Source organism: Gossypium arboreum, chromosome 11, assembly GCF_025698485.1.
Source record: "Gossypium arboreum isolate Shixiya-1 chromosome 11, ASM2569848v2, whole genome shotgun sequence".
Taxonomy (NCBI): domain Eukaryota; kingdom Viridiplantae; phylum Streptophyta; class Magnoliopsida; order Malvales; family Malvaceae; genus Gossypium; species Gossypium arboreum.
Window position 1 is genome coordinate 40,420,287 of NC_069080.1, and position 25,754 is coordinate 40,446,040.

A 25,754-nucleotide genomic window follows, 5' to 3' on the forward strand; every position below is an offset into this window, starting at 1 on the left:
GTTCTGCATGCTCAGTCTTGTCCTTGGAATAAATTAAGATATCATCAATAAACACAACGACAAACTTGTCTAAGTATGGTCAAAAAACACGATTCATTAAGTCCATAAATGTAGCTGGGGCATTCGTCAGACCAAAAGGCATGACCAGGAACTCGAAATAACCATACCTCATCCTAAAAGCAGTCTTAGGTATATTTGACTCTTTTACTCACAACTGATAGTAGCCTGATCTCAGATCTATTTTAGAAAACACAGTGGCTCCCTTTAATTGATCAAACAAGCCATCGATTCTTGGCAACAGATACTTGTTCTTGATTGTTACCTTTTTGAACTGTCAGTAGTCTATGCATAGCCTCATAGATCCATCTTTCTTTTTTTACAAATAATACTGTAGCACCCTAAGGCGAAAACTCGGTCTTGTAAAACTTTTATCCGTCAGTTCTTGCAACTGTGCTTTTAACTCTTTTAGCTCGATTGGTGCCATCCTATATGGAGCAATAGAAATGGGAGCTGTCCTAGACACCTGTTCAATACCAAACTCTACTTATCTAACGAGAGGTAATCCCGGTAGCTCTTCCGGAAGATACTCACATACTATCAGTACCGATTCCAACTTCAACTCAGATTCCTTAGTATTCAACATGAAGGCAAGGTAGGCTTCATATCCTTTTCTCATGTACCTTTGAGCCATTATTGAGGTAATCACAACCGGCGGAGTATCCAACTCACTTGAATCAATCCGAAGAATCTCACCATCCGAGCATTTCAATTCAATATACTTGCTACCACAATTTACAATCACATCATGCACAGCTAGCCAATTCATGCCAAGTATTGCATCAAACTCATCAAATGACAATAACATAAGGTTAGCCGGGAAACAATGACCTTGAATCGTCAAGGGACAATTCTTACATACTTTATCAACTAGAATTGACTTGCCTAGAGGGTTTGACACCTTAATCATAAATTCTGTAGGCTTTACAGACGTGTCCATGCTAGACACCAATTTCATGCAAATGTATGAATGGGTTGATCCTGGATCAATTAAGGTAATGACACGAGTATTATAAATAGAAAATGTACCTGTGATGACATCAGGAGCAGAGGCTTCCTCTCAAACGCGTATCGCATAAGTCCTTGCCGATGCTCGGGCCTCTAATTTTGTAGTAGCATCCTTGACAGTAGTTCAACTACCACTTGCACTTCCGAGATGTCTTGGAGGTCTACCTCAAGAAATAGGAGCATTCGGCTGTGGAGCTAATTCAACCTTTTTATTAGCTCACTCCGGGCAGTCTTTTCATTTGGCACTCTCCGAAGTGAAATTTTTTGCAGCTTTTACACTTCGGCTTCTGATCATCTACACTTCCTACACTAGTTACCATAGGGGAAGAAGACTTCGGGTTATGTCACTTGGAGCTTCTTGCTCTACCCAAATATCCTACTGATGAAGTGGAACATTCTTGATGACTTATCGATTTTTTTTTGGGGAAGGAGTGTGCCCTGCAGCTAAACCTCTTACTCGAAACTTGGGCTTCTCTCTTAGCTTGCTTTCTTTCATTATTTAGCTCCTTGGCCTTCTTGGCCCATTCAGCTAATGCAGAAAATTCTCGTATCTCAAGGATTCCGATCAGCAATTTAGTTTCCTCATTCAAGCCTTTCTCGAAGCACTTACACATTTCTATCTCTGGTTGGACCCACTCCGTTGTATACTGACTTAACCTCACAAATTCTCTTTCGTACTCTGACACAGTCTTATTTCCTTGATTGAGCTCCAAGAACTCCTTTCACTTCGAGTCTAAAAACCTTTGACTGATGTGTTTCTTTTTAAACTCAGTTTGGAAGAACTCCCATCTAATGTCTTCCTTTGGCACCACTGAGGATACCGTCTTCCACCAATGGTATGCAGTATCTTTTAGAAGAGATACAACACACTTTAAACATTCCTCGGGTGTACATGACAATTCATCCAAAACTCGCACAGTGTTCTTGAGCCAAAACTCAGCTCGTTTTGCATCATCCTCAACCCTAGCCCTAAACTCTTCAGCCCCATATTTCCTAAGTTTATCCACTGGGGCCTTACCAATTCTTATTAGTGCTATACCTTGTGGCACTTCTCCTTCAGGCCGAACAGCGGGCGAAGGAGGTTGTGGTATATTGGGGCGGTTTCTTAAATAATCCCAAAACCATTCATCCATCATGTCGAAGAAGGCAGCTCTTGCCTCTTCTCGGCCTTCAGACATAGGCCGTCTACTACTACTACCAGTAGCTTGCTGAACAGAAGTTGGAGCATGGCTTTCGGCTCCTTTAGACTCACCTTGAGCTTGATTGGAAGACATTTACTATATTCAAATACAATTAAAAAAATGGTTAAGAGATGTCACACTATCATAACTTGTGTAATGGCATGTATAGCTATATTCAATACATGTGTAACACCCCTAACCCGTGTCCGTTGCCGAACTAGGGTTAAAGGCATTACCGAATAGAATCAGAACATTAACATCCATTTCATAAGCGTTGAAGCATTAAAGATTAATCATCAATATAAAGTCCCTTATATAGGTCTTTAAGACCTAAAACATGCATCAGAAAAGATTTGGGGCTAAACCGAAGACATACAAAATTTTCCCAAAACTTAAATACTTTTCAAGCAAGTATAGGTCACACGCCCGTGTGAACAGGCTGTGTGCCTCACACGGCTGTAGAAATGCCCATATGTCTAGACCGTGTCAAAACAGGAGATACATACTGACTTGCTCACACGGCCACAAGACACGCCCATGTGCTTTGGCTGTGGTCGAATCTGACTTGAGCCACATGGCTAGCCATACGCCTGTGTGCCTTGGCCGTGCTCGAGCCTGACTTACAATTGTAGGGTACTCAAGGGACACACGATCATCCAACATAGCCGTGTATCGCACACGGCTGAGACACACGTCCATGTCTCTGCCTGTATGGACAACATAGGCCATTTAAATAGCCAACTTGCCACCCCAGTTGGGTCAAGTCTACAAGCACCAAACCAAGCATATTTGCACAGCAATTTCAGCCAATTTCTATACCAAACCTTACAACATTCATGACATAACCTTATAAACCATTTTCATGCTTATAAACTTAACTCAATTGTGCCAAAACCTAAGACCAAGTCATATCAAAACATATAGCTTCATAATCTCTAAACTCATGACCTAATCTCATACCAAAAATTTCCAAACTTACTATTTTTCTAGGACATACATAAACACAGCAAATAGAACATTTTGCATCACAATTCATATACCAAAAATCAAAACATAAACACAACCATATCACTTGGCTAAATATAACATTACAAAACCTATCCGAAATACTCCTAGCCTATACATGCCATACTTTACTAAATACATTTTGAAAAAATACCAAAATGAGATTCGATAATGTGGTGACAATCCTCAACGATCCCCGAGCTCATAGTAGCTTCAATATCTATAAAACAATGTAAATACACACACAAAGTAAGCTTTCAAAAGCTTAGTAAGTTCGTATCAAAATCATCAACAATATATAAAATATGAAACAACAACATATAAGTACTTATAAATTCTCAATTCATCTATCATTTTATACCAACACCATCCTCATGTTTATATCGATTCAATGAACTTTATATACATAATACCATCTACCACATAGGTATTATATGTACTTGAACCTTCCTTTATTCATTCATTTTCATTCTCACCTCTCGTTAGGATATTTTAAACTTTTCGAAGATTACCAATGCTTTAAACATCCGCACACTTAGTGCTTTAAAGATTAGCCAAAGCTATAATAATTCCGCACACATAGCGCTTTCTCAATTAACCGAAGTTATCTTGGTAGTGCATACTTAGTGCCTTATATAGCTGAAGCTAGTTTGAATAGCACACTTAGTGCCAAATACAATTGATTTATAATCGTATTCATCCAACCAAATATGTATACAATTCATGTATAATCAAAACATCAAAATATACTTATAACATCATGTTTTACGTACGAACTTACCTCGTACTCGGAGTTGTCAACTCAGATTGTTTACTCAATAACCTTTGACTTCCCTCGGTCTAAATCTGAATTCCTCTTTTCTTGATCTATATGCATTCAAAATTAACCCTTTTATTCATTAAATCATTCAAACCAATCCATATACACACAATTAAGACATATTGCAAACTAGCCCTCACATTTTTACATTTTGACACTTTAGTCCCTAATTCACAAAATCACAAAATACACATAATTTGCTTGTACACAAGCTTAGCTGAATTCTCCTAGTACTCATACTAGTCCACACATTTCATTTATTTCACATTTTAGTCCCTTAATTTCTCATTTTCATAATTTAGTCCATTTTACTCAAAATAATAAAAAATCCAAAGACAAAACATGTAAATCCAACATCAAACTTTCATTTATCAACAACTAACTTTACAAAGCTCATAATTTCATCAATGGAACATTTCAAAATCATCATAAAAATTAGATAGTATACGAAACAACGATTACAAAAACGTAGAAATCATCAATAATCAAAGCAATAACATACCTAAATCAAAGCTTGCAAATGCCGAACCCTAGCAAAGCTTTTCTCTTTTCTTTTCTTTGATATTTTCGACTATCAATGATAATGGATGAACAATTTTAAGCTTTGTTTTATTAATCACATATTAATATACATTTTACTAACATGGCCCTCTTAATATCATTTAAAATCCATTAAGTAATGCCTATTTATGTCCACTCAAACTTTTCATGGTCAAATTACATCATAAGGACCCCTCATTTATAAATCCAAATCAAATAGGCACTTTCAACATCTAGCACACAACTTTTACATTTTATGCGATTAGGTCCTTTTTATTAAATCGACACACAAACATTCAAATTTTCATACGAGACTTTCACACATGATAATTCACACATCACAGACACAGAAAATAATATTTAAACATTTCTTTGACTCAAATTTGTGGTATCAAAACCACTATTCCGACTAGGGTCTAAACCAGACTGTTACAACATGCTACGTTAGTCCTAGAACCGATTAAACCGTAGCGCTGATACCACTAAATGTAACACCCCTTACTCGTACCTAAGACCGGGACAAGTACGAGGTGTTACCAGACATATACTCGGACACTTTCGAAAAATACAGGTTATAAAATTTCATTCTAATTTAAAACTGAATAAATGACATCATTGTGTCCCGATTATGGATCTGCAAGGTCCAAAACATAAATTAAAGGCGATCCGGGACTAAACTGAGAACTATAGAAAATTGTAGTAAAATTACAAGGGTTATGCCTCACATGCCCTTGTGGAGGCAAAGCACACGCCTCTATGCTTAGGGGCATGCCCGTGTGTCCCACCCTTATTAAATTATTTGGATTTATTTTCCATTTCAGACCTACAAGGGTTTTCACACGGCCAAGCACACGCTCATGTCCCTGGCTCGTATCCCTCACACGGCTTAGACATGCTCGTGTTATCACCCGTGTCCAAAAACTTAGACATTTTATTTATGATATCATCATTCATTTTAAGGCACACGGCCAAGGTACACGCTCGTGTGCTAGGCCGTGTCCTCCACACGGTTGAGACACACGGCTGTGTCTCTGCCCTTGTGTTTACTACCATGCAAACTGACCTAAAATTTTAAGTGCAGGGGACACACGACCGGACAACACACACGGCCTAGACACATGCCCGTGTGTCTACCCGTGTAGACCTTTTTAGGGCTATTTGCCAAGCCTTTAGTCACCCTCTATTTTCCATACACACTTAGGGATTTCAATGGTATGTAACATGGCCTAATTATACTCTTAAACAACCTTGACATAACTCAATTGCATGCTAACCTCATCTCGTCGATTTAGTACATGCTAAATTATCCTTTTCTTATTAGGGATTAACATTGCACATTTTTCCTTTTTACACATGGGCCATATTATAACCATATACCATTGTACGCTATGTCCACTCTCAAATTACTAGGTCCCATTTCAATCATCAATTTATGATAAGTCTCATCATCATATCTCATGAAACATTTAAATATCGATATGCATCATTAGTAGGTTTACAACCTACATCAATATGAGCCATATCTCATGGCCATATACAAAAGAATAAGTATACCATTTAAGCCCTTACAATGGCTAGCCAAATGACACATGTAACAAAATAACCAAAAATTCTATACATGCCATTAAACAAAATAAAAGTGTCTATATACTGGAAACACAATAATTTATATGCTTTTTCATACCCATGTTTACTTAAATTCGTGCAAATCCGGTTAAATTATTGTCGAAAAATAATTAAATATTATAAAATAATTAAATTGTGTTAAAAATATGAACATGGTGAATTTTAGTTAATTTTATACTTAATTTAGATTAGTTTTGACTATTTTCTACAGATTCGAGCAAAGGGCGAAAATTGGCTCGGCTGACACTGTTGAAAGCACAAAACTGATAAATTTGAAGTATCGAGGCACATTAATTTCCAGAGTAAGACGGTCCAGAAATGTGTATTAATTCATAATTTAATTAATTTTAATTTATTCCACATTAATTTGGGTTAAATAAATTATTTTTAATTAATTATGAAAAAATGGTCCGGTTGAACCGCACTGGTCGAACCAAATTTAGTGAACCGAACGAGCCACTAATTGGGCAGCCCAGAATCGTCCATATGCTGACCCAAATCAGAATTTTAGCTGATTAAATATTCTTGCAAAAAGGCCCTTGAAAGACTTCCAAATTGCATTCAAACCCCACTTTCAATTGTGGCTTTGTAGATTTGCCCCAGGCTATTTTTAGCAAAGTCAAAAGTCTCAACTTCTGCCAAGTAGATGGCCAGCAATAGGGGGGCCCTTTGGCTGCTAGAATTTGATATTTTGAGCAGCCACAATCAGCTATAAAAGCCACCGCTTGCTGATCATTCAAACCATCCCTCAATCCCACAATATTCTCTTATTCTCTCTTCTCCTCTCTCATTTTTCTCGCCTTTTTTTTTCCATCCCATTTCCTTTTTTGTTCAAGTGCCGATTTCTTCTCTTGGGAAAGAGGCTCTCATCATCCATTTTGGAGCAGTAATTAGGTGTTCATAAGCTACCTTGATAGCCGAGGGCAACGAAGAATGAAGAATAGAGCAACTAGTCAAGCCACAGAGAAACACCAGATTTACTTCTTGTTCCCTATCTGTTTAATTTTTGTTGTTGTTCTGACAAACATGTTTATGAATATATATGCTATTGAAATGGTTATTTTAATCAATTTAGCTTAAATTAAGTTTGTGTTAGGTTGATTATATTCTGCTTGCTTGAACTATTAAAATGATGTTTATGCTGTTATAGGCCTTAGTAAATTGCTTGGTTAAGTAAAATCATGCCTAAGTTATTTTTGCAATATAACTGTTAAATAACTAATGAATTAATTATTAAATCGTATTGAAATTATAATTAATAGACACAATGCTTAATCAGTGCATGTTTATTCTTCTAAGGTAGCTGAAGTTTAAATTAGCATTGTATTCGGCGATACATATGCCTTACATAACTTGCAAGATTTTTGTGATTAAACTGTTTCAAGGTAGAAATACCCTGTTACCTCACTTAATCTTTTATATGCTTGTGAAGATTAATTAACCGCTTGGATTGACATTGAAAAATGTTTAAGAGATTGATTAATTTAATAAGTATGTATGAGCAGTAGTTAGCAAATTACCGAGTTGCTGTGAATTTATTCGTAGCAATATAAACATAAGTTTAATAATTCTAAGGTAAAGAAATGTAATTAATCCAACACAAGTATGTTATCTTGATTAAATCTTATTTGAAATTGTGCATTAGAACTCCTTTGTTTATTTTAATTATTTACTTAGTTTTTAAATAGTTTTTAACCATCTTTTAAAACCAAATTATTTTTACCTCGCCAAAGTGTTTTACAATTAATTTCATAAATAATTCTTTTTATAGTCCCTGTGGGTACGATAACTTGACCTTTACTTGTCACTTTATTACTTGTTGCGATTGTGTACACTTGCACATTTTCTGTCGTTCCATATACCAAAGCGGGTCAAGTTGATAGTGTGTTAATTCTCCAACCGTCCTTCAATCTTCACGAGTCCTTGAGTTTTGTAAGACAGGGAAAAGAGAAGGGGGTAAGCATTTATATGCTTAGTAAGTTCGGATAACTGGAAAGCAAACTTATCGGTTAATTAGCATAAAACCATATTAAGCTATAATTCCAACAAGTATGAAATAGTTTTCCTATCACATACATTCAATCATCAAGTTAGTCTCATAACAATACATCATGTCATTAGTCTTAGATGAGCTCATCAATTCAATATTTCCCTTTCTATTTCTCCTGTTAATCCCGTTGAATTTTCTTAGAAACCTCAATGGATAGCCCAATTATCGTCAAGTTATACAAGTGATCATCTTAAGTGCGCACTCCCGTGAACCTTATTTCTTACGGCGGGATTACCAGTCCAGGCTAAACCCCCCGTAGTAGTAACTCATAGAGCAATGTCGGGATTACTAGTCCAGGTTAAATACCTCTTAATGAAAATTGCTCTCATAAGCTCGGATTTGAATTGCCAGTCCAGGCTAAATTCAGTCCTCACTCAGATTACCCGTCCGGGCTAAATCCTTAATGCACCTATATTCTTTAGGAGACTCTATCACTCAAAGAACACCCGTCCAGGCTAGATCCTTTCTATTTTGAGATCATCGGATTACCGTCAGGCTAAATCCCTTTTTGCAACCCATGCAGGATCTCATGTCATGTAAGCCATAATTTATCCATCGGATTTCCTTTTCTATTTCCATCGGGACATTTATCATATTTCATTTATACCAGCCCATTTCATGAATTATCATGCAATGAATATCAAATTTTTCATACATTCAAGAACATGCATGTTTAAGTATATTAAGAGTTTACTTTGGGTTATACGAACTTACCTGGTAATTGCTTCGGTTTCGTGTCCCGGTTATTTTGAAACCTATCATTTTTCACGGTCGGCCTCTGAAATTTGTTCCTCGGGGTCTATATCAATAAAATTAGATTATTAATACATCACATTATTCGTTTTTGTCCTAAAACTCACTCCCAAAAAATGACCATTTAGCCCCTAACCTTTCGCAATATTTACAATTTAGTCCTAGGGCTCGTATAATGAAATGCATGTAATTTCTTGGCTACTCAAGCCTAGCCGAATATAATACACACTCATAGCACCCCATTTTTTCCCTTCATTCTATATTTTCCTACCCATTTCCAGAACTTTTACAATTTAGTCCTTTAAGCCATTTCCATGAAAAACCACTTAGTAAAAGTTGTTTACCATCCTTTAAATCTCATATCCCTCCATAAATCATCAAAACACAAACATCTCATGCATGGGTAAATTTTTGAACATGAACCGTAGCTTGAAATATGGGTAGAAATAGAGAGAGCATGTTACGAGGATCTCAAAAATACGAAGAACGTTAAAAGTAGGTCTCGTGAGCTCTTACTATTGAGCTTGAAAATGTCAAAAACCCTAACTATGGAGACCCTTGGAATTTTGACAGCATGGAGAAGAAAATGAGCTGATTTTAGCTTGATTTTCCCCTTTTTATTCTTTAATTAACCAAATGATAAAAATGCCCTTCATTACTAATCTTCCAAAATTTTTCATGCATGCCCATTTTGTCCAAAAACTTAGAAATTGGGAAAATTACTCTTTAAGGACCCCTAATTAACATTCCAAAGCAATTTCATACAAATTGCTTCTAGAATCCAAGTTTTACAATTTATTCAATTTGGTCCCTAATTTCCAATAGGACACCTTACACACAGAATTTGTTCATGAAACTTTAACAAATGCTCATTTTCATATCCTAGACCTCATATTGATCATGAAATAATTATTTTAACGTCAGATTTTTAGTCCCAAAACCACTATTCTGACTATGCCCTTGTTCAGGATTTTATAAGATTAGTAATTGCTAGATTATAATTAATTTGACAAAAAAAAATTCACCAATTAGGCAATACCTTGGGTTCAATTTTTAGAGTACTCGAAGTGTTCCATTTAACACTTATAAATATTAGAACTAACCTGTCACACTTGCAGTCAAGTCGCTTTATTTCTAATAGTTTTGTGTGGGTTTTTTTTGCCTTGGCGTACGCATTTCAGGGTGCAGTCAATGTAACATCCTGATTTTCGGGTTTTTCGCGATTCTTGATATTTTAAGTAAGTTTCTAAAATTTGGTATGTGATTATGGGATTCATAATTTGGGTATGTAAATGGGCTTATGGAAGGCCCATGAGTTGGCCAAAACCCGGTAGAATTTTTAAATTTTGGACTTAGGAGTTAGGGGTTCTGGCTAGGTGCCCTTATATAAAGTTGTGGGTAAAATGTATCACAAAAAGAGCTTTAGTAAAGTGGCAAGGGTGACGCCACTAAGCTCCTAAAAAGCTAGCGTGTGAAGGATAAGGGAAGACATGGGATCGAGCCCCTGTGTTGGCAAATAAGAGTATTTATTTTTATGTGCAGGAAGGGTAAGTGTTGGAACCCAAGTGGATTCTGTAAGAGGAGAGTTGGATCAAGTCAAATGCATAGATTAAGGAGGGATAAGGGGAGAGATTTTAGGGATTTTATATGAGGATAGAGTTGGCCGAATAAAGGAGATTGGAGGGGGGATTTTCGGCAGAGGGGTTTAGTTAGGGATTTTCGGCACTTAGGTATTGTTGTGCCGTTTTCTCCTTTTGGGTGTGTAGTCTTTTTTTCTCTATTTTTCTATTGCAGCCGAATCTACCATCTCTTATTCCATCTTTTCTTCCTTCTCCTTCTTTCAAACCAGCCTACTATTCCCTTCTTTCACCCATTGTTTCTTTCCTTTATCTCTACTTCTGCCGAGATACCGTAAAAAGCCGAAATCAGTGAAGATAGGGGGTGCCGATTCTTTGTGACCAGCAACCTTTTCTTTCCTTTTAAATTGTTGGCATTCAATTCCTTTACCTTTTAGGCGTAGGGATTCAAGAGAAGAAAGACTGTGGTAAGTGCTCGAACTCTAAACGATTCCTAGAGTAACTTTTGGCCAAAAGCCGAAACCCCTCTAGTTTAGGGAGGTGGCCGAATATGGGTATAGGCCTTATGGGGTCTTCTTTTAATATTTTTGTGGTTTATTTAGTGGAGGAGCAGCAAGGTGTAGTGTCGACTTAAATCAGCTTGGATCTCCGGAGTGGCTAGATCTAGTCAATCAATATCGGCAAGGTAATGTTCTTAAGGCCATTATGGATGGTGGCCGAATGTGTAAGTATTAATATTAGATGATTTTTGGTTTGGTTCAATTATGGGAAGCTGATTATTAATGATGGATTATAGGAGAAATCGTGTAGGAGATCTCTTTGAGGAATATCGCCAAACAGGTGTGTAACGAAGTCTCTTTCACGAGCTTAAAGCGATAAATGCCGAAAAGCCGAAATGCCAAAATTCTGGCATTTCGAGGACTCGTGAGCAAGCGAACGCTCATTAGTTAGTTAGATTCGTTGAGATGATGATCAGGAACATTGGAAATGGTAAGAACGTGATTTTTGGCATTCACGGTAAGTTGGGCCTCGAGGGGCTGCAATAGGGCCCAATAGGCTTTCGGGCTCATTTGGGTAAAATTTGTAGAAAATGAAAATCTGTTAAATTGCATGTTAAGACTGTTAATACTGTTATGGATATAGGATAAATGGGCCTAGATGATAAAATCGGCTAAGTAGGGCCCATTAGGGGTTTTAGGCCCAATAATCGGTTTCGCTAAAAGTGGGCCAGAAGCGCTATTTAAACAAATGAATAGTTAGTAATTGATGATGAACATGGAAAAATCCCTAATTTTTGGTAAATTACAATATTACCCTTATAATATGAAAATGACCGTTTTGCCCCTAAGTAAAAATGACCATTATACCCCTAGGGTTTAACCGTAAATTTTAATACATGGGATTTTGATAAACTTGGTATGTATGATATGCACATGACATGTATGATATGCACATGATATGTATGATATGCACATGATGTATTCATAAATGCATTGGGTTGGGTTTTTATATGGATGGAGGAAGTGTAGAAGGGCTTATGCCCCAGTTATGATAAAGGGCTTATGCCCCAGTTATGATAAAGGGCTTATGCCCCAGTTATTAAAAGGGCTTTTCCCCAGTTATTAAAAGAGGATAGGCCTCCAGTTATATGATAAAGCTGCTATGCTGCCAGTGGAGAGTTATGGCGGGGTGGGTCGAGTTAATCCCCACATGGTGTGTATGTTGGTATGGGTGGAGAGTAGCGGATGGTGGGTTGAGTAGTCTCCCCAAATGGGCTTGCATTCTCTCATTGACATTACATGTGATATTGAAATGGGCGTATGGGCCATAACATTTACAGTAAAGGCTTCGGCCCAGTAATGTGAAGTATGAAAAGGCTTCGGCCTAGTGTTATGAAATATGAAGTGTGAAAAGGGCTATGGCCCAGTACATGTTGAGATTGGATTTGGGCTTAGGCCCAACAGTCGTTATTGTTTTGGGCTCGAAGGGGCTTGTTGCACATCGAGTTTCCAAACTCACCCCTTTTCCTTAACCTTGTAGGTGAGCCTTGATGTGGGGACTTCAATGGAGGGATTTGAGTAGCCACGGTGATCGCTTTTGGAATTTTAAATAAGCGTTGGTTTTCATTAAATTTCCTTTAATTATTATTTATTTTGGGGTTGTAATAAGGCCATTTTAACTTTCCTTTTATTTCTTTTCGGGATTATTTTAATTTTAATAACTTTAAACCTGGTTGATAATTATTCAAATGGGCTAGACTTAGGACGTGTTTTCAAAACAAAACTTGTTTTCAAAATAGCTCAACGCCACGATTAATCGATTTATCAAAGATGTCCACTTGAACAAATTTAAAACTCGATATAACAAAGTGCGGCTATGGTTGTGGGCCTGTCTAGGATTGGATCCAATCAAAGAGCTTGGTACATAAACAGCCTTCATGGCTCACCTCCTCTGTCTCAGATACCTACCTGGTGCTCAGCTTCCATACACTTTGTTAACTCAACAAAAAAAATATGGTTTTTAAAACACTAAAACGGAATGTGGGTTTTCAACTCCAATATGGCACGTCAGATTAGGCCATAACGTCTGGCCGGGTTTGGGGTGTTACATTTAGTGGTATCGAGCAGTTGCAACAACTCTACTGTGGATCGAGTTCAAAATTTTTCAAAACTTAGGCCTAAGAAGGGTATTTTGGAAATGGTTTTGAAAATTCTTTTCAAAGATGTTTTCTGAGTATACATGTTAAAATGGTCCGAAGTTTTTCATTTTAAATCAAGAGTTCAAAATAAAAGGTGTTTTCAAATCAAAGTTTTCAAATTTCTATTTTCGGTGATCAAAAACATGGTTTCAAGTTTTGGATTGGAGAAAGAAGTGGCGCACTGAATCCCCGGCACCAAGTCTGTAAGTATATTTTCTTTATGATATATGATAATGATATGATATTATGAATAGTGCTGAGACTCTACTATGATGCTGTAGATAGGGTAAAATTGTGAAACTGTAGAAATGAGACTATAGCTAGACTACGACGATACGAAAAAAATTCTTGAACTGCTATATTTCCATAGGATATTTTCTTAATAAACAGTGGAACATTATACTAATTTCATAAAATTAAATGAATCGATAAGTCGATATGAGTACAAGAGGAGTTCAGGACGAGGCCATGGACGTGGTCGCTGAAGGGTGCAAGTGAATCTTCATCCTCGTGGCATAGGCCGGTGAAGAGCCATCTGTGCGACAAGCATCGGAGACCTGGTTTTATGATCGGGTCATGGGGATGATGCTTTGTCCCAAGCCATGTTAAGGGTTTTAGAAAGAGTTCTTTGGAGCTAGTCTCGGGACAATGAATAGGGGTCTATATCGAGCGACTCAGTACGATTTGAGTAGAAGTATTTAGAGGTGTATCTGGAGTAGCCCCAAATGTGGCAGAATATTGGCTAGAGGCAACAGAATGGATCATGGACGATCTAGACTGCTCAGTGGAGCAAAAGCTGAAAGGATCTGTGTCGCTGCTACGTGACGAGGCATACTGATGGTGGATCACCGTAAGGGAGAGTACTCCAATTGAGCAGGTAACTTGGGAATTGTTCAAAACTTCTTTGAAGGGGAGGTATGTTGGAGCTAGTTATGTGGATGCTCGTCGGAAGGAATTCTTGAATCTGACTCAGGGTGATAAGACTGTGGCAAAGTATGAGGCAGAATTTTTGAAGCTGAGTCGATATGCTAGTGGGATAGTGGCAACTGAATATGAGCACAGTGTCCGATTTGAGGATGGTCTCCGCGATGAGCTTAGGATATTGATAGCTCCCCAGAGGGAGCGTGGTTTTGCTGCATTGGTAGAAAAGGCTAAGATAGCCGAGGAGGTGAAGCTGACTGAACGGCAGAATCCTGAGAAGGATCAACCCAGATTCAAGAGGGATTTTAGACCCTCAAGTGCCACAGGCTTGTAGGGACTGTGGTAAGGTGCATATGGGGGAGTGCTGGAAACGAACTGGAGCATGTTTTCGATGTGGGTCTAGGGAGCATAAGTTCAGAGAGTGTCCTCGGAGGACAGCTCAGGAGCTAGTTGCAGAGCAAAGGGATGTCCAACCACGGCGAGGAGGACCACCACCACAGAGGGGTCGTGGGCAAGGTAGAGGTGGCAATAGTAATGGACGAGGACGTGGGGAACCTGGCAGAGGTGCTGGACATGCCGAAGCCCGACAGCCGGCGTTGGTTTATGCTGCATGACGTCGTGAGGAGGGTGACTCTCCTGATGTTATAACTGGTACGTTCTTCATTCATAGCATGCCTTACACTGCTTTGATTGATGTGGGTTCCACTCACTCATACGTTACTTGTGATGTATCTGGGGCTTTGGATGTGCTTCCTGAGGAGACTGTGAGTGGGGTATCAGTGATAAGCCCATTGGGACATTCGGTTAAGGTAGATAAACTTTTAGGGCGATCTGAGTTAGTGACACAAGATAAAATTTTGAAGGAGACTTGATGGAGCTGCCATTTGGGGATTTTGATCTTATCTTGGGAATGGACTGGTTAACTAAGCACAAGGCGACGTTGGATTGTGCTGCAAAGAGGATGGTACTAAGAACTGTTGAAGATGAGGAGATAATGGTTAGAGGGGAACGAAGGGATTATTTGTCCAATGTTGTTTCGGCTTTAAGAGCCGAGAAGTTGATTCGGAAAGGTGGTGAGGCGTACTTGGCCCTTGTAAGTCAAACGGGACTTGGGGAGATAACGGTAGAGTCGGTTAGGACTGTTAAGGAATTTCAAGATGTATTCCCAGATGAAGTTCCTGGATTACCCCCGAACAGAGAAGTCGAGTTTGGAATCGACTTATTACATGGAACAGCTCCTGTGTCTATTGCACCTTATCGGATGGCACCAAAGGAGTTGGTAAAATTGAAAGCTCAGATACAGGAACTGTTGGATAGAGGGTTTATAAGACCAAGTGTTTCCCGATTGGGCGCACCGCATCGCTCAGTAAAGAAGAAAGATGGGACTATGCGAATGTGTATTGACTATCGGCAGTTGAATAAACTGACGATCAAGAATAAGTATCCATTACCAAGAATCGATGATCTGTTCGACCAATTAAAAAGAGCCTCGATATTTTCTAAGATCGACCTTCGGTCGGGATATCATCAATTAAGAGTTAAAGAAGTGGATATTTATAAGACGGCGTTCAGGACTCAATATGGTCATTACGAAGTTTCGGTAATGCCTTTTGGGTTGACTAATGCACCGGCAAAGATTCATGGATTTGATGAATCGGGTATTCCAAACCATACTTGGATCGGTTCGTAGTCGTTTTTATTGACGATATCTTGGTGTATTCGGAAACGGAAGAGAAGCATGACGAGCATCTTCGTGTAGTGCTGCAAGTGTTAAGGGAGAAGCAACTTTATGCAAAGTTTAGTAGGTGCGAGTTTTGGCTGAAAGAAGTTACCTTCTTGGGGCATGTTGTGTCTGCCGAGGGTATTAAAGTGGACCCTCGTAAGATTGAAGCAATTTTGGAATGGAAGCCACCGAGGTCGGTAACAGAGATCCGAAGTTTTCTGGGGTTGGCAGGTTATTATCGGAGATTCATGGAAGGATTTTCTGTGTTGGCAGCACCGTTAATGAAACTTATAAGGAAAGGAGCATATTTTGTTTGGACAAATAAGCAGCAAGAGGCTTTTGAGAAGCTGAAGAAAGTTTTGACGGAAGCGCCAGTGTTGATTCAGCCAGAGTCTGGTAAGGATTTCACTGTGTACAGCGATGCGTCACATGTAGGTTTGGGCTGCGTGTTGATGCAAGAGGGTAAAGTGGTCGCTTATGCTTCACGACAGCTTAAGCCGCACGAGGTGAACTACCCGATGCATGACTTGGAATTGGCAGTGGTAATCTTTGCACTTAAGATATAGAGGCATTACCTGTATGGGGAGAAATGCATCATCTATACGGATCACAAGAGTTTTAAGTACTTGCTGACTCAAAAGGAGCTGAATCTTAGGCAGCGAAGGTGGATAGAGTTGTTAAAGGACTATGACTGTTCGATTGAGTACCATCCAGGTAAGGCAAATTTCGTGGCTGATGCGCTAAGTCGAAGGGCTGTGGCGGAATTAAAGGCGATGTTTGCTTGTCTAAGTTTGTATGACGACGGAAGTTTATTGGCGGAGTTGCAAGTAAGACTGACTTGGGTAGAACAGATTAAGAAGCAACAGTTGGAGGACGAGTCGTTGGTTCCTCGGTTTTAGCAAGTTGAGAAGGGGAAAAATCCAGACTTTGGGTTAAATAGTGAGGGAATTCTTTGTTTTCGAGGAAGAATTTGTATGCCGAAAGACTCAGACTTGAGGTTGATGATTTTGAAAGAGGCACATAATGGACCTTGTGCTATGCATCCAGGAGGGAGTAAGTTGTATCGAGACTTGAGAGAGCAATATTGGTGGCCTGGGCTTAAGCGAGAAGTGACCGAATTTGTAGGGAGATGTTTGACATGTCAACAAGTGAAGGCCGAGCATCAACTACCTTCGGGATTGTTGCAGCCGGTAAAGATACCACTTTGGAAGTGGGAAAGGGTAACTATGGACTTTGTAAGTGGGTTGCTGTTGACACCTTCTAAGAAGGATTCGATTTGGGTGATTGTGGATAGACTCACAAAATCTGTTCATTTCACACCTACCCGAACCTATTACTCACTTCAGAAGTTGGCCAAATTTTATGTGGCAGAGATAGTACAGTTGCATGGTGTGCCAGCATCCATAATTTCGGACCGGGACCCAAGGTTTACATCTCGGTTTTGGCAGAAGTTGCATGAGGCATTGAGAACGCGATTGGATTTCAGTACGGCTTTTCACCCTCAGTCGGATGGGCAGTCAGAGAGGGTTATTCAGATTTTAGAGGATATGTTGAGGGGTTGTGCTATTGAGTTTAGAGGCAGCTGGGAGGACCATTTGCCATTGGCGGAGTTCGCGTATAACAACAGTTACCAAGCAAGTATTCAGATGGCTCCATATGAGGCACTATATGGGCGAAGGTGTCGTTTGCCTACTTGTTGGGCAAAATTGGGGAAAAGGCAAATACTTGGGCCAGAGTTGGTAGCAGATACTGAAGACAAGATTAAGGTGATCAGGAATCAATTAAAAGATGCGGCGGGTCGACAAAAGTCTTATGCCGATCTGAAGCATGAGGATATTGAATATGCGGTAGGGGACATGGTCTTTTTGAAAGTTTCGCCTTGGAAGAAGATATTGAGATTTGGTAAGAAGGGTAAGTTGAGCCCACGGTTTATTGGGCCTTACCGAATCATTAAGTGGATAGGGCCGGTGACTTATCAGCTAGAGTTACCTCCAGAACTGGATTGTATTCACGACGTTTTCCATGTGTCCATGCTAAGGCGATATCGTTCTGACCCAACTCATATCGTGCCAGTTGCAGAAATCGAGGTACGGTCGGATTTGACCTTTGAAGAGGAACCTGTGCAAATACTTGATCGTGATGTTAAGGTGTTGAGAAGGAGGTCAGTCCCATTAGTGAAGGTACTTTGGAGGAACCATGCCAAGGAAGAAGCTACTTGGGAGACCGAAGAGGCAATGCGTCAGCAGTACCTCAATTGTTTGAATCAGGTAAATTTCGAGGCTGAAATTTCTTTAAGGAGGGTAGAGTTGTAACATCCTGATTTTTAGGTTTTTTGCGATTCTTGATATTTTAAGTAAGTTTCTAAAATTTGGTATGTGAATATGGGATTCATAATTTGGGTACGTAAATGGGCTTATGGAAGGCCCATGAGTTGGCCAAAACCCGGTAGAATTTTTAAATTTTGGACTTAGGAGTTAGGGGTTCTAGCTAGGTGCCCTTATATAAAGTTGTGGGTAAAATGTATCACAAAAAGAGCTTTAGTAAAGTGACAAGGGTGACGCCACTAAGCTCCTAAAAAGCTGGCATGTGAAGCATAAGGGAAGACATGGGATCGAGCCACTGTGTTGGCAAATAAGAGTATTTATTTTTATGTCCAGGAAGGGTAAGTGTTGGAACCCAAGTGGATTCTGTAAGAGGAGAGTTGGATCAAGTCAAATGCATAGATTGAGGAGGGATAAGGGGAGAGATTTTAGGGATTTGATATGAGGATAGAGTTGGCCGAATAAGGGAGATTGGAGGGGGGATTTTTGGCAGAGGGGTTTAGTTAGGGATTTTCGGCACTTAGGTATTGTTGTACCGTTTTCTCCTTTTGGGTGTGTAGTCTTTTTTTCTCTCTTTTTCTTTTGTAGCCGAATCTACCATCTCTTCTTCCATCTTTCTTCCTTCTCCTTCTTTCAAACCAGCCCACTATTCCCTCCATTCACCCATTGTTTCTTTCCTTTATCTCTACTTCAGAGATATCGCAAAAAGTCAAATCAGTGAAGATAGGGGGGTGTCGATTCTTTGTGACCAGCAACCTTTTCTTTCCTTTTAAATTGTTGGCATTCAATTCCTTTACCTTTTAGGCATACGGATTCAAGAGAAGAAAGACTGTGGTAAGTGCTCGAACTCTAAACGATTCCTAGAGTAACTTTTGGCCAAAAGCTGAAACCCCTCTAGTTTAGGGAGGTGGCCGAATATGGGTATAGGCCTTATGGGGTCTTCTTTTAATATTTTTGTGGTTTATTTAGTGGAGGAGCAGCAAGGTGTAGTGTTGACTTGAATCAGCTTGGATCTCCGGAGTGGCTAGATCTAGTCAATCAATATCGACAAGGTAAGGTTCTTAAGGCCATTATGGATGGTGGCTGAATGTGTAAGTATTAATATTAGATGATTTTTGGTTTGGTTCAATTATGGGAAGCTGATTATTAACGATGGATTATAGGAGAAATCGTGTAGGAGATCTCGTTGAGGAATATCGCCAAACAGGTGTGTAACGAACCCTCTTTCACGAGCTTAAAGCGATAAATGCCGAAAAGTCGAAATGCCGAAATTTTGGCATTTTGAGGACTCGTGAGCAAGCGAACGCTCATTAGTTAGTTAGATTCATTGAGATGATGATCAGGAACATTGGAAACGGTAAGAACGTGATTTTTGGCATTCATGGTAAGTTGGGCCTCGAAGGGCTGCAATAGGGCCCAATAGGCTTTCGGGCCCATTCGGGTAAAATTGGTAGAAAATGGAAATCTATTAAATTGTATGTTAAGACTGTTAATACTGTTATGGATATAGGATAAATGGGCCTAGATGACAAAATCGGCTAAGTAGGGCCCATTAGGGTTTTAGGCCCAATAACTCGGTTTCGCTAAAAGTGGGCTAGAAACGCTGTTTAAACAAATGAATAGTTAGTAACTGATGACGAACATGGAAAAATCCCTAATTTTTGATAAAATTATGATATTACCCTTATAATATGAAAATGACCGTTTTGCCCCTAAGTAAAAATGACCATTATACCCCTAGGGTTTAAACGTAAATTTTAATACATGAGATTTTGATAAACATTGTATGTATGATATGCACATGACATGTATGATATGCACATGATATGTATGATATGCACATGATGTATTCATAAATGCATTGGGTTGGGTTTTTATATGGATGGAGGAAGTGTAGAAGGGCTTATGCCCCAGTTATGATAAAGGGCTTATGCCCCAATTATTAAAAGGGCTTATGCCCCAGTTATTAAAAGGGATTTTCCCTAGTTATTAAAAGAGGCTAGGCCTCCAGTTATATGATAAAGCAGCTATGCTGCCAGTGGAGAGTTATGGCGGGGTGGGTCGAGTTAATCCTCACATGGTGTGTTGGTTGGTATGGGTGGAGAGTAGTGGATGGTGGGTTGAGTAGTCTCCCCAAATGGGCTTGCATTCTCTCATTGACATTACATGTGATATTGAAATGGGCCTATGGGCCATACCATTTACAGTAAAGGCTTCGGCCCAGTAATATAAAGTATGAAAAGGCTTCGGCCCAGTGTTATGAAATATGAAGTGTGAAAAGGGCTATGGCCCAGTACATGTTGAGATTGGATTTGGGCTTAGGCCCAACAGGCTGTTATTGTTTTGGGCTCTGAAAGGGGCTTGTTGCACACTGAGTTTCCAAACTCATCCCCTTTTCCTTAACCTTGCAGGTGAGCCTTGATGTGGGGACTTGGGCTGGAGGGGATTCAGAGTAGCCACGGTGATCGCCTTTGGATGTTTAAATAAGCGTTGGTTTTCTTTAAATTTCCTTTAATTATTATTTATTTTGGGGTTGTAATAAGGCCATTTTAACTTTCCTTTTATTTCTTTTCGGGATTATTTTAATTTTAATAACTTTAAACCTAGTTGATAATTATTCAAATGGGCTAGACTTAGGACGTGTTTTCAAAACGATACTTGTTTTCAAAATAGCTCAACGCCATGATTAATCGATTTATCAAAGATGTCCACCTGAACAAATTTAAAACTCGATATAACAAAGTGTGGCTATGGTTGTGGGCATGTCTAGGATTGGATCCAATCAAAGAGCTGGGTACTTAAGCAGCCTTCATGGCTCACCTCCTCTGTCTCGGATACCTACCTGGTGCTCAGCTTTCATACACTTTGTTAACTCAACAAAAAAAATATGGTTTTTAAAACACTAAAACGGAACGTGGGTTTTCAACTCCAATGTGGCACGTCAGATTAGGCCATAACGTCTGGGCCGGGTTTGGGGTGTTACAGTCAAGTTGTTTGTGCCATTGTTAGGGATTGTAATGATACAAATGTGTAGCCAATTCCATTGCTTTTGAGGCAATATTTTTTGAAAGAAAAGGAAATTAGAGAATGTTTTTTATTTTGTATAGTGTTCTATTTCTATGTTTTTATTTTAATTTGTCTTGTTGAAGCTTTAGCTTAATCATGCTCAATAACAATATGTATAGGTGGCTGGATGACCAATACGGCTATGACAAGCAGTTGAGTTCGACGAATGAATATTCGACGAGCCATTGGAGTTATTGTGGTGATCATAGATGGCACGAATATACATAGAAACATTCTAATGGATTATATGGGTATGTGATCTTCCATAATTTAATATGGAAAACTAGGTTCTTTTTGATACTAAAGGAGCTTGTAATTGAACATTTTTATGTTATTTTAGTAGTTTTATGATTTATATGTTAGTTATCTTTAATTGAATAAAATAATCCTTTTATGATGTTTATTTACCAATTAGGCCAACTTGAGCCTAATGAAGTCTAATGAGTTGATGTAGTGGTACAGGAAACACTTAAACCAATAAACAAAGAAGTTAATGGACTGCTGATACATGATATTCGTGACAGGTTTTAAATATTTATAATGAATCGTTCTTGAAACTAACTATTATCATGATGAAGGCAAGTGTACCTATCGAACAGTAGTATAGCTTTAGCAAGATTGGATTATTGAACCCAAAGGAACTAAAAGTACTAGTATTAACTTTCTTTTTATTATCTAGCCTAAAAAATAAAAGGGTTTTGTTTATCTAATTAATTAACTAAACTAAGAAATCACAGAAAATAGAATTGGGGAATTACTTCTGGAAAAACGATTGAATTAAGACAATACCTAAGGAAAAATCCACCTAGACTTCACTTGTTATTTGACTCTGAATCGGACGATTTATTCATTTGACTTGATCCGTAGAAATCCCTAAGTTATATTATTATCTCTCTCGAGACTAAAAATGTCTAACCATAGGTTGAATAATTGAAATCTCTTTCTAATTAACTCCCTAGGGTTGCATTAACTCGATCTATGGATCCCTTTATTAGGTTTCACCCTAATCCGGCAAAATTTGGTCACCCTATCTCTAGGCGCGCAATCAACTCCGCTTAATTATGACAAATGTACTCTTAGACAGGGTCTATTCCTCCTCTGAATAAGAGCTTAACTTGAATCAATATCCTGGAATATCAAGACAAGAATTAAGAACACATAATTAAGAACAAGTCAAATATTTATCATACAATTCAGATAATAATAACAAGATCTATCTTAGGTCTCATTCCCCTTAGGTAATTAGGGGTTTCAGTTCATAACTAAAAAGGTAAACCTCTCAGAAGAATAATGAATACAAAACATAAAGAAAAACCCAAAACTCCTGAAGGGAAATTGAGGGGAGATCTTCAGTCTTGACGATGAATCCGACTTCTGAGATGGATCAATCGGCTTCCCTTGAGTAGTTCCCTGCTTCCTTCCCTATGTGTTCCCTTTTCCTCCTCCTCTAGGGTGTATTTATAGGCTTTAGAATGCCTAAGAACCCTCAAAATAGGCCTTTTACAAATTGGACTCAATTTGGGTTCGACAGGGACACGCCCGTGTGCAATTACTTCAGGCCGTGGTCAAGCCTGTTAAATAGGCACAGGTGTGTGGTCCACCCGTGTGATTCGTGCTTCGATTCTGCCAAATTGACACGACCGTGTGGTCTGCCCGTGATCGAGGTCCAGGCCGTGTTGATTTCATACGTTGTCCTATTTTCTCTGTTTTTGGCTCGTTTCTCGTTCCTTTCATTCTCCTATGCTCACCTAAGTATAAAATATGAAATTAAGGCATTAGGAGCATCAAAATCACCAATTTTAAGGAAAAATCATCCATAAAATGTGTTAAGCTTGAGATAGAAATATGTATAAATTACGGTTTATCAAATACCCCCATACTTAAGCATTTTCTTGTCCTCAAGCAAAATCCTCAACTCATAATCAAAATAAATTCTTCTCAACTTATAATTTCTATTGATAATATCTCAAAATAATCCATAGGTAATCATACATTGAAAATTCAACCGAAAGAACATCAAAGTTTCAAACATTCCAAGTTGAGCATTTTATCATGAAAACATAGGTGTCTTCCCTCGTCTAAGTAATTACCTTTGATTCAAAATATCATAGAGTTTCACATCCTCACTAAAGATTCACTCAAATCACTCAAGGTGTTTAAGGACAATAAATGAAGCACTCAATAGTCAGTAATGAAGAGTCATTACCATAGGCTTGCATGAAAATCAAATCTCCAGCACTATAAATTAAGATGAAACATCAATCAAAAGGTCCTTAGAGAGTTGTAACGTGGCTTTGGTTAGAGGGTGTGGTCACAAACTGAAAGAAAGGGTTAGAAATTGAATTGAAAAATTGCGTAACTAGAAAAATGACTAGTCATCAATTGTGTACAACAGAGCTTTCTCTCAAAATATGAAATTTAACTTCTTTAGCTCAGAAGATCACTACTACTAATATGTATACATGTATTTTTTTTTAGAACAAGTCAAATAGAAAAATACAATAAAACATAGCTAAGAAACTATTCCAACTCAAATCTCGACAAAAATAGAATCAAATTAATTTAGGGGATTTCAACAATAATGAGTTATGGGTTAATATTGAAAGTAAATCAATGAATGGGTTGTTAGGCTCAAGGGGATTCACTAAGGGTTAATTGTGAAGGTAGGCTTTTATGGAGTGAGTGGGTTAAACCTAAATGCCTTTATCATTTTGACATATCAAATCAAATGGTGTGGTCTTGACATGCATAATCAAGCAAGTTCTAGAATAACAATTCAATACTGACGCACTCATAGTGAAAGTGAGCATGGATGAAATAATAGATGCTCTAAAGGCTCAAGATCTCACAAAAATTATGGCTTTTTGATGTTTAAACTTGTGAATTCCAACTTCAAAATAATACCTAAACTTAGGGGAGCAACCTACAAGTTTTTAATTCTTTAAAAATCAACTTATCATGCTTGATTCCTTAATGTCTTAAAGTTTAAACAACCAATGCATAAATGCCTATGTTTTAATTCAAGATATATCAATAAACATTATAGACTACTTGGAATTCATTCTAATAATGATATGAGAAGATCGCATGAGACTTAAACAAAATTCAGGAATTTTTCTGATATAAAAGACCCCCCATACTTAAGATGTACATTGCCCTCAATGTACAAAGATAGATATAATGAAAAAGATAGATTCATAATCATAAGATAGGGAGAGAAGTGAAACTTCTTGAATGATGAATGAATTTCCTTGAACTAGAGTTTTGGAGAATAATCGGCGTGAGGGTGGAGTAGGATACTCTGGTGGTGGTAGAGGTTCATTAGTCCATAAGTCCCGCACCAAAAGAATATTATATCTAGTGGTAGCTATGGTCATGGTCGAGCAAGACATGGCAGTCATGGAGAACCTTTCCCGGTAGAGTTTTTAGTTCCTATGTAATAGTGAGCGTTGGAGCTCTTTATAACTGTGATAGAATTAGGAACTCTTTTAGAAAATATATAAGGAAGATTAAGTACTCATAATGAATTAGCCAAAATTAAAAAATGTAAAATAATAATTATAAAACTTAATAAAAATAAGGTGAAAGAAAAATAAAAACTAGTCTTAAATTAAAATAAAAGAAAAAACATAAAATAATAAATAAAAGTTTTTAAACATTTTCATTGCTAGATGGTTCGCGAGGTAGGGGTGGCGATGAGATTTGGAAGTGCTGACAAATCTGGTGTAGTGTAGCATCAATGTGATCGAAGCGTTGAAAACATTGTTGCTCGAATCGAGTTAGGCGCTCAGAGATGTTAGCATATGAAGCCATTGCATGAACTAGATGAGAAGGAGGTGGTGGTTGAAATGGTGGGTCCTTGTGATGTGGAGGGACATCATCAGTAATGTCCTCAGAGGCCTCCTCCTCAGTGGATTGAGCGAGACGGTACTGAGGAGGGAAGGTGCCACGTCGTTTGTCAATCATCCTCATACTTAACATGCTCGAGATGCCCTGTGGGGACATCTGGCCCATGAGAGTGAGGGAGGATGATTGGGCTGCTGTGTTGAGGAGCCCGAAATGCCGAGCCAATCGCGTTACATAAGGCCAAATGGAGATGACCCCCTTCCTATGTCGCTCCCGTCTGATGTTGAATGGCGAGGGCAATAAAATAAGTAAGGTCTATGACGTGCCTTGTGACATACACCATAGAAAGTAGACGTCGTTAGTGTTGACGACGCCAGTGCTCTCTCGCCTTCCTGTTAACGTGTGAGCCAAAATGGCATGTAAGTACCTCAGAGATGGAGGGAGAGCCGATACCTTAGAGCGGCTAGGATTGTAGGAGGCAGCGACAGGGGTGAGAGCGTTCCAACACCATGAACTCCTCAGTGTAAAGGTCCAGTGCGGTTCTGAACTCTGGGACGTTCAA